The sequence below is a fragment of the Artemia sp. Qi Xiang Cuo genome, chromosome 10, assembly GCF_049724085.1.
Source record: "Artemia sp. Qi Xiang Cuo chromosome 10, ASM4972408v1, whole genome shotgun sequence".
In the NCBI taxonomy this organism is placed as follows: domain Eukaryota; kingdom Metazoa; phylum Arthropoda; class Branchiopoda; order Anostraca; family Artemiidae; genus Artemia; species Artemia sp. Qi Xiang Cuo.
In genome coordinates this window covers 24,030,313-24,040,941 of record NC_142803.1, presented here as the reverse complement: position 1 = coordinate 24,040,941, position 10,629 = coordinate 24,030,313, and positions in this window count along the sequence as shown.

The following is a 10,629-nucleotide window of genomic DNA, read 5'->3' as shown; positions in this document are numbered from 1 at the left end:
TACAGTTTTTGTTTAGAGTTTAGAGTCTTAGCTTAGAGTTTTAGTTAGAGTTTAGAGTTTTAGTTTAGAATCTTAGCTTAGAGTTTTAGTTCTGTTTATACTTTAGTTTAGTTTTAGTTGAGAGTTTAGAGTTTTAGTTTAGAGTCATAGCTTAGAGTTTTTGTTAGAATTATAGTTTATTTTAGTTTTAGTTGAGTTTTTGGGGCTTGGAGTTTAGTTTTAACTAAACGTTTTAGCTTAGAGTTTTAGACTAGAGTCATAGCTTAGAGTTTGTTCATTGCACTTTTAGTTTAGTTTAGTTTTAGATAAGAGTTTTAGTTTAGAGTTTCAGTTTGGTATTAGCTTACAGTTTTAGTTAGAGTTATAGTTGTTAAGAGTTTTAGTTTAGAGTTTAGAGTTTTAGTTTACAGTTTTACTTTAGAGTTTTTGTTAGAATTATAGTTTTAGTTTAGTTTTAGTTAAGAGTTTTAGTTTAGATATTGGAGTTTTGGTTTTCAGTGTTAGCTTAGAGTTTTAGTTAGAGTTATAGATTAGTTTAGTTTTAGTTTAGAGTTTTAGTTTAGTGTTTGCTTAGACTTTTAGTTAGAGTTATAGTTTACTTTAGTTTTAGTTAAGAGTTTTAGTTTAGACTTATAGTTTAGTTTTAGTTAAGAGTAATATTTTAGAGTTGTAGTCTAGTTTTAGTTTTAGTTAAGAGTTTTAGTTTAGAGTTGTTGTTTAGTTTTAGTTAAGAGTTTTAGTTTAGAGTTGTAGTTTAGTTTAGTTTTAGTTAAGAGTTTTAATTTAAAGTTACTGTTTAGTTTTAGATATAAGTTTTAGTTTAGAGTTTTAGTTTGATATTAGCTTGCAGTGTTATTTAGAGTTATAGTTTAGTTTAGTGGTAGTTCAGAGTCTAGAGTTTCAAGTCAGACTCTCATATCTTAGAGTTTTAGTTAGAGTTATATTTTATTTTAGTTTTAGTAAAGTGTTTTTTGTACTTGTATTTTAGTTTTAACTAAACATTTTAGCTTAGAGTTTTAGAGTAGAGTCATAGCTTAGAGTTTTTTAATTGCACTTTTAGTTTAGTTTAGTTTGAGATAAGAATTTTATTTTAGAGTTTCAGTTTGGTATTAGCTTACAGTTTTAGTTAGAGTTATAGTAGTTAAGAGTTTTAGTTTAGAGTTTAGATTTTTAGTTTAGAGTCTTAGCTTAGAGTTTTAGTTAGAGTTATAATTTAGTTTAGTTTTAGTTAAGAGTTTTTGTTTAGAGTTTAGAGTCTTAGCTTAGAGTTTTAGTTAGAGTTTAGAGTTTTAGTCTAGTCTTAGCTTAGAGTTTTAGTTGTATTTATAATTCAATTTAGTTTTAGTTGAGAATTTAGAGTTTTAGTTTAGAGTCTTAGCTTAGAGTCTTTTTTGTTAGAGATATATTTTAGTTTAGTTTAAATATTGGAGTTTTTGCTTTGAGTCTTACCTTATAGTTATATTCAGAGGTATAGTTTAGTTTAGTTTTAAATCATACTTTTTGTTTATAGACATAGCCTAGAGTTTTTCTTAGAGTTATAGCTTAGTTTAGTTTTAGTTAAGAATTTTAGTTTAGAGGTGTTTTCTAGTTTTGGATAAGAGTTTTAGTTTAGGGTTTAGAGTTTTAGTTAAAGTTATAGTTTAGTTTAGTTTTAGTTTAGAGTCTAGAGTTTTAGTTTAGAGTTTTAGTTTAAAGTTCTAGTTAGAATTATAGTTTACTTTAGTTTTAGTTAAGAATTTTAGTTTATACTTATAGTCTATTTTTTTTTAAGAGTTTTAGTTTATATTTGTAGTTTGTTTTTAGTTAAGAGTTATAGTTTAAACTTGATGTTTATTTTTAGTTAAGAGTCTTAGTTTAGAATTGTAGTTTAGTTTAGTTTTAGTTAAGAGTTTTAGTTTTGGGTTGTTGGTTAGTTTTAGTTTAGTGGTCTAGTATAGATTTTTTGTTTAACATTAGCCCACAGCGTTAGTTAGAGTTATAGTTTAGTCTAGTTGTAATTCAGAGTCTAGAGTTTCAAGTTAGACTCTCAACACTTAGAGTTTTAGTTAGAGTTATATTTTATTTTAGTATTTGTTAAGTGTTTTTGGACTTGTACTATAGTTTTAGATAAACGTTTTTGCTTAGAGTTGTAGACTAGAGTCATAGCTTAGAGTTTTTTCATTGCACTTTTAGTTTAGTTTTGTTCTAGTTAGCAGTTGTAGTTTAGAGTTTCAGTTTGGTATTAGCTTACAGTTTTAATTAGAGTTACAGTAGATAAGAGTTTAAGTTTAGAGTTCTTGGCTTAGAGTTTTAGTTAGATTTATAGTTTAGTTTAATTTTAGTTAAGAGTTTTTGTTTAGAGTTTTGAGTCTTAGTATAGAGTTTTAGTTAGAGTTTAGAGTTTTAGTTTGGAGTCTTAGCTTATAGTTTTAGTTCTATATATAGTTTACTTTAGTTATAGTTGAGAGTTTAGAGTTTTAGTTTGGAGTCTTAGCTTATAGTTTTAATTCTATATATAGTTTACTATAGTTATAGTTGAGAATTTAGAGTTTTAGTTTAGAGTCTTAGCTTAGAGTTTTTTTGTTAGAGTTATAGTTTAGTTTAGTTTAGATATTGGAGTTTTAGTTTTGAGTATTAGCTTAGAGTTTTAGTTAGAATTATAGTTTATTTTAGTCTTAATTCAGAGTTTTCGTTTAGAGTCTTAGCTTACAGTTTTCGTTAGAGTTATAGTTTGGTTTAGTTTTAGTTCAGAGTTTTAGTTTAGAGTTTTAGTTTAGTTTTAGTTAATATTTTAGTTTAGAGTTGTATTTTAGTTTAGTTTTAGTTAAGAGTTTTAGTTTAGAGTTGTTGTTTTAGTTTTAGATATGAGTTTTAGTTTATAGTTTTAGTTTGATATTAGCTTATAGTTTTAGTTAGAGTTATAGTTTACTTTAGTTGTAGTTCAGAGTCTAGAGTTTCAGGTTAGACTCTCAGCACTTAGAGTTTTAGTTAGAGTTATACTTTATTTTAGTTTTAGTTAAGTGTTTCTGGACTTGTAGTTTAGTTTTAGCTAAACGTTTTAGTTTAGAGTCTTATCCTAGAGTCATAGCTTTAAGTTTTTCATTGCACTTTTAGTTTAGTTTAGTTTTAGATAAGAGTTTTAGTTTAGAGTTTCAGTTTGGTATTAGCTTACAGTTTTAGTTAGAGTTAGAGTAGTTAAGAGTTTTAGTTTAGAAATTAGAGTTTTAGTTTAGAGTCTTTGCTTAGAGTTTTAGTTAGAGTTATAATTTAGTTTAGTTTTAATTCAGAGTTTTAATTTTGAGTCTTAGCTTAGAGTTTTAGTTAGAGTTATACTTTAGGTTAGTTTTGGATAGGAGTTTTAGTTTAGAGGTGTTGTTTAGTTTTAGTTAAGGGTTTTAGTTTAGAGTTGTAGTTTAGTTTAGTTTTAGTTACAGCTCTAAACTAGCTTAGAGTCTAGAGTTTTAATCTAGAGTGTTAGCTTAAAGTTTTAGTTAGAGTTATAGTTTACTTTAGTTTTAGTTAAGAGTTTTAGTTTAGACCTATAGTTTAGTTTTAGTTAAGATTTTTAGTTTAGAAATGTTGTTAATTTTAGATAAGAGTTTTAGTTTAAAGTTTAGAGTTTTCGTTGCACTTTTAGTTTAGTTTAGTTTTAGATAAGAGTTTTAGTTTAAAGTTACAGTTTGGTATTAGTTTTTGTTTAGAGTTTAGAGTCTTAGCTTAGAGTTTTAGTTAGAGTTAAGAGTTTTAGTTTAGAATCTTAGCTTAGAGTTTTAGTTATGTTTATACTTTAGTTTAGTTTTAGTTGAGAGTTTAGAGTTTTAGTGAAGAGTGTTAGCTTAGAGTTTTTGTTAGAGTTATAGTTTAGTTTAGTTTTAGTTAGGAGCTTTAGTTTAGATCTCTAGTTTAGTTATTCTTAGGAGTTTTAGTTTAGAGTTTATAGTTTTATTTTACAGTTTTACTTTAGAGTTTTAGTTAGAGTTGTAGCTTTAGTTTAGTTTTAGTTAAGAGTTTTAGTTTAGATATTGGAGTTTTGGTTTTGAGTATTAGCTTAGAGCTTTAGTTAGAGTTATAGATTAGTTTAGTTTTAATTCAGAATTTTAGTTTAGAGTCTTAGCTTATAGTTTTTCTTAGAGTTATAGTTTAGTTTAGTCTTAGTTTAGAGTCTAGAGTTCTAATCTAGAGTGTTAGCTTAGAGTTTTAGTTAGAGTTACAGTTTACTTTAGTTTTAGTTAAGAGTTTTAGTTTAGACTTGTAGTTTAGTTTTAGTTAAGAGTTATATTTGAGAGCTGTAGTTTAGTTTTAGTTTTAGTTAAGAGTTTTAGTTAGAACTGTAGTTTAGTTTAGTTTTATTTAAGTTTTAGTTTAGAGTTGTTGTTTATTTTTAGTTAAGATTTTTAGTCTAGAATTGTAGTTTAATGTTAGCTTACAGTGTTAGTTAGAGTTATAGTTTAGTTTAGTTTTAGTTCAGAGTCTAGAGTTTCAAGTTAGACTCTCAAAACTTGGAGTTTTAGTTAGAGTTATATTTTGTTTTAGTTTTAGTAAAGTTTTTGGGACTTGTAGTTTAGTTTTAACTAAACGTTTTAGCTTAGAGTTTTAGACTAGAGTCATAGCTTTGAGTTTTTCATTGCACTTTTAGTTTAGACTTATAGTTTAGTTTTAGTTAATCGTTTTAGTTTAAAGGTTTAGTATGGTATTAGCTTACAGTTTTAGTTAGAGTTATAGTAGTTAAGAGTTTTAGTTTAGAGTTTAGAGTTTTAGTTTACAGTTTTACTTTAGAGTTTTTGTTAGAATTATAGTTTTAGTTTAGTTCTAGTTATGAGTTTTAGTTTATATATTTGAGTTTTAGTTTTCAGTGTTATCTTAGAGTTTTAGTTAGAGTTATAGATTAGTTTAGTTTTAATTCAGAGTTTTAGTTTAGAGTCTTATCTTAGAGTTTTAGTTAGAGTTATAGTTTACTTTAGTTTTAGTTTAGACTTATAGTTTAGTTTTAGTTAAAAGTTTTATTTTAGAGTTGTAGTTCAGTTTTAGTTATGGTTTTTAGTTTAAATTGGAAGTCAATTTTTATTTCGGAGTTTTAGTCGGGATTTGTAGTTTAGTTTAGTTTTCGTTGATAGCTCTAGTTTAGACGTGTTTTTTATCTTTAGATAATAGTCTTAGTACTTAGTTTCATTTTGATGTTTTACTGAAGTTTTAGTTAGAGTTATAGTTTATTTTAGTTTTAGTAAAGTGTTTTTGGACTTGTAGTTTAGTTTTATCTAAACGTATTAGCTTATATTTTTAGATTTTAGTCAAACATTTGAGTTTTTCCATTGAAATTTTAGTTTAGTTTAGTTTTGGACATGCGTGCTATGTTAAAAGTTCAGCATTGGTATAGCTTGAATTTTGTTAGATTTACTATTTTTTCAAGTTTTTGTCCCTGATGACGGACCTTAGCTTAGAGTCTTAGCCTATATTTTTAGTTGAGTTATAGTTTAGTTTACTTTCAGTTAAGAGTTTTTGTTTAGAGTTTAGATTCTTAGCTTAGAGTTTTAGTTAGAGTTTAGAGTTTTAGTTTAGAGTCTTAGCTTAGAGTTTTAATTCTATTTATAGTTTAATATAGTTTTAGTTGATAATTTAGAGTTTTAGTTTAGAGTCTTAGCTTAGAGTTTTTTTGTTAGAGTTATAGTTTAGTTTAGTTTAGATATTGGAGTTTTAGTTTTGAGTCTTAGCTTAGAGTTTTAGTTAGAGTTATAGTTTAGTTTAGTTTTAATTCAGAGCTTTAGTTTAGAGTCTTAGCTTAGAGTTTTTCTTAGAGTTATAGTTTAGTTTAGTTTTAGTTAAGAATTTTAGTTTATAGGTGTTTTCTAGTTATAGATAAGAGTTTTAGTTTAGGGTTTAGAGTTTTAGTTAGAATTATAGTTTAGTTTAATTTTTGTTTAGAGTCTAGAGTTTTAATTTAGAGTGTTAGCTTAGAGTTTTAGTTAGAATTATAGTTTACTTTAGTTTTAGTTAAGAGTTTTAGTTTAGACTTATAGTTTAGTTTTAGTTAAGAGTTTTAGTTTAGAGTTGTAGTTTAGTTTTAGTTTTAGTTAATAGTTTTAGTTTAGAGTGGTTGTTTAGTTTTAGTTAAGAGTTTTAGTTTAGAGTTTTAGTTTGATATTAGATTACAATTTTATTTAGAGTCATAGTTTAGTTTAATTTTTGTTCAGTTTTAGTTTAGAGTTGTAGTTTAGTTTTATTTAATATTTTCAGTTTAGAGTTGTATTTTAGTTTAGTTTTAGTTAAGAGTTTTAGTTTAGAGTTGTTGTTTTAGTTTTATATATGAGTTTTAGTTTATAATTTTAGTTTGATAATAGCTTATAGTTTTAGTTAGAGTTATAGTTTACTTTAGTTGTAGTTCAGAGTCTAGAGTTTTAGGTTAGACTCTCAACATTTAGAGTTTTATTTAGAGTTATATTTTATTTTAGTTTTTTGGACTTGTAGTTTAGTTTTAACTAAACTTTTTTGCTTAGAGTTTTAGACTAGAGTCATAGCTTAGATTTTTTTCATTGCACTTTTAGTTTAGTTTAGTTTTAGATAAGAGTATTAGTTTAGAGTTTCAGTTTGGTATTAGCTTACATTTTAGTTAGAGTTATAGTAGTTAAGATTTTTAGTTTAGAGTTTAGAGTCTTAGCTTAGAGTTTTAGTTAGAGTTTAGTTTACTTTTAGTTAAGAGTGTTTGTTTAGAGTTTTAAGTCTTAGCATAGAGTTTTAGTTAGAGTTTAGAGTTTTAGTTTGGAGTCTTAGCTTATAGTTTTAGTTCTATATATAGTTTACTTTAGTTTTAGTTGAGAATTTAGAGTTTTAGTTTAGAGTCTTAGCTTAGAGTTTTTTTTGTTAGAGTTATAGTTTAGTTTAGTTTAGATATTGGAGTTTTAGTTTTGAGTCTTAGCTTTGAGTTTTATTTAGAGGTATAGTTTAGTTTAGTTTTAATTAAGAGTTTTAGTTTAGAGTCTTAACTTAGAGTTTTAGTTAGGGTTATAGTTTAGTTTAATATTAGGTGAGAGTTTTAGTTTAGACTTCAGAGTTTTAGTTTAGAGTTTAGAGTTTTAGTTAGAGTTATAGTTTAGTTTAATTTTTGTTAAGTGTTTTAGTTTAGAGTTGCAGTTTAGTTTTATTTAAGATTTTCAGTTTAGAGTTGTAGTTTAGTTTAGTTTTAGTTAACAGTTTTAGTTTAGAGTTGTTGTTTTAGTTTTAGATATGAGTTTTAGTTTAGAGTTTTAGTTTGATGTTAGCTTATAGTTTTAGTTAGAGTTATAGTTTACTTTAGTTGTAGTTCAGAGTCTAGAGTTTCAGGTTAGACTCTCAGCACTTAGAGTTTTAGTTAGAGTTATATTTTATTTTAGTTCTAGTTAATTGTTTCTGGACTTGTAGTTTAGTTTTAGCTAAACGTTTAAGTTTAGAGTCTTAGCCTAGAGTCATAGCTTAGAGTTTTTCATTGCACTTTTAGTTTAGTTTAGTTATAGATAAGAGTTTTAGTTTAGAGTTTCAGTTTGGTATTAGCTTACAGTTTTAGTTAAAGTTATAGTAGTTAAGAGTTTCAGTTTAGAGATTAGAGTTTTAGTTTAGAGTCTTTTTGCTTATAGTTTTAGTTAGAGTTAGAGTTTAGTTTAGTTTTAATTCAGAGTTTTAGTTTTGAGTCTTAGCTTAGAGTTTTAGTTAGAGTTGCAGTTTAGTTTAGTTTTGGTTAAGAAATTTAATTTAGAGGTGTTTTTTAGTTTTAGATAAGAGTTTTAGTCTAGAGTTTTAGTTAGAGTTATAGTTTACTTTAGTTTTAGTTTAGAGTCTAAAGTTTTAATTTAGAGTGTTAGCTTAGATTTTTAGTTAAGTTAAAGTTTACCTTAGTTTTAGTTTAGAGTTGTAGTTTAGTTTTGCTTTAGTTAGGAATATAAGTTTAAATCTCTAGTATAGTTTTACATAAAAGTTTTAGTTTATAGTTTATAGTTTTAGCTTACAGTTTTAGTTAGAGTTTTAGTTTGAGTTATAGTTATAGTTTAGTTTTAGTTAAGAGTTTTTGTTTAGAGTTTAGAGTCTTAGCTTAGAGTTTTAGTTAGAGTTATAGTTTAGTTTAGAGTCTTAGCTTAGAGTTTTAGTTAGAGTTATAGTTTAGTTTAGTTTTAGTTAAGAATTTTAGTTTAGAGGTGTTGTTTAGTTTTAGATAAGAGTTTTAGTTTAGAGTTTAGAGTCTTAGTAAGAGTTATAGTTTAGATTAGTTCTAGTTTAGAGTCTAGAGTTTTAATTTAGTGTGTTAAATTAGAGTTTTAGTTAGAGTTATAGTTTACTTTAGTTTTAGTTAAGAATTTTAATTTAGACTTATAGTTCAGTTTTAGTTAAGAGTTTTGGTTTAGAGTTTTAGTTTAGTTTTAGTAAAGAATTTTAGTTTAGAGTTGTAGTTTAGTTTTAGTTAAGAGTTTTAGTTTAGAGTTTTAGCTTAGAGTCTTAGATTAGAGTTTTAGTTATAGTTATAGTTTAGTTTTAGTTAAGAGTTTTAGGTTAGACTACAGAGTTTTAGTTTGGAGTTTAGAGTTTTAGTTAAAGTTATAGTTTAGTTTAATTTTGGTTAAGAATTTTAGTTTTTAGTTATAGTTCAGAGTCTAGAGTTTTAAGTTAGACTCTCAGCACTTAGAGTTTTAGTTAGAGATAAATTTTATTTTAGTTTTAGTTAAGTGTTTTTGGACTTGTAGTTTAGTCTTAGCTAAACGTTTTAGTTTAGAGTTTAAGCCTAGAGTCATAGCTTAGAGTTTTTCATTGCACTTTTAGTTTGTTTTAGTTTTAGATATGAGTTTCAGTTTAGAGTTTTAAGAGTTAGAGTTGTAGTAGTTAAGGGTTTTAGTTTAGAGTTTAGAGTTTTAGTTTAGAGTCTTAGCTTAGAGTTTTAGTTAGAGGTATTATTTAGTATAGCTTTAGTTAAGAGTTTTAGTTTAAGGTTTTAGTTTAGAGTCCAGAGTTTTAGTTTCGAGTCTTAGCTTAGAGTTTTAATTAGAGTTATAGTTTTAGTTTAGTTTTAGTTAGGGTTTTTATTTCAGAGTTTTAGTTTATTTTAGAGTATTTGGTTAGATTTTAGTGTTTTAGTTTAGTGTCTTAGGTTTCTCCACGTTTAAGTTAGGTTAGGTTAGGTTATCCTGAGCGCTCATGATAACCTAACCTAACCTAACTTAAGCGTGGAGAAACCTAAGACGCTAAACTATAACTCTAACTAAAACTCTAAAGTAAAATTGTAAACTAAAACTATAAACTCTAAACTAAATTTTTAGTAAAACTAAACTAGAGATCTAAACTAATGCTCCTAACTAAACTAAACTATAACTCTCGACTAAAACTAAAGTAAACTATAACTCTAACTAAAACTATAATCTAAGAATAAACTAAAAGTCTGAACTCTAAACTAAAACTGAACTAAAACTCAAACTAAAACTCTTAACCCTAAACTAAAACTCTTATCTAAAACTAAACAACACCTCTAAACTAAAATTCTTAACTAAAACTAAACTAATCTATAACTCTAACTAAAATTATAAGCTAAGACTCAAAACTAAAACTGAATTAAAACTAAACTAAACTATAAATATAACTAAAACTCTAAGCAAAGACTCTAAACTAAAACTCTAAACTCTAAACTAAAACTTTTAACTACTATAACTCTAACTAAAACTGTAAGCTAACACCAAACTGAAACTCTAAACTAAAACTCTTATCTAAAACTAAACTAAACTTAAAGTTCAATGAAAAACTCTAAGCTATGACTCTAGGCTAAAACTGTAAACTAAAACGTTTAGCTAAAACTAAACTACAAGTCCAGAAACACTTAACTAAAATAAAATATAACTCTAACTAAAACTCTAAGTGTTGAGAGTCTAACTTGAAACTCTAGACTCTGAACTACAACTAAACTAAACTATAACTCTAACTAAAACTATAAGCTAATATCAAACTAAAACTCTAAACTAAAACTCATATATAAAACTAAACAAAAACTCTAAACTAAAACTTTTAACTAAAACTAAACTAAACTACAACTCTAAAATAAAACTCTTAACTAAAACTAAACTACAACTCTAAACTAAATATCTTAAGAAAAATTAAACTACACTATAACTCTAACTAAAACTCTAAACTCTAAGCTAAAACTCTGAAGTCGAAACTAAAACTTTTAACTAAAATTAAACTAAACTATAACTCTAACTAAAACTCTAAACTAAAACTCTTAACTACTATAACTCTAACTAAAACTGTAAGCTAATACCAAACTGAAGACCCAAACTCCAATATCTAAACTAAAACTCTTAACTAAAACTAAACTCAAACTATAACTCTAACTAAAACTCTAAAGTAAAATAGTAAACTAAAACTATAAACTCTAAACTAAAACTCTTAAGTAAAACTAAACTAGAGATCTAAACTAAAGCTCCTAACTAAAACTAAACTATAACTCTAACAAAAACTCTAAGCTAAGACGCTAAACTAAAACTCTAAGTTCTCAAGTAAAACTAAACTATACTAAAAATAGGACTAAAACTCTAAGCTAAGACTCTAAACTGAAACTCTAAAATCTAACTAAAACTCTATGCTAAGACTCTAAACTCTAAACAAAAAACTCTTAACTAAAACTCTAAGCTAAGACTCTAAACTAAA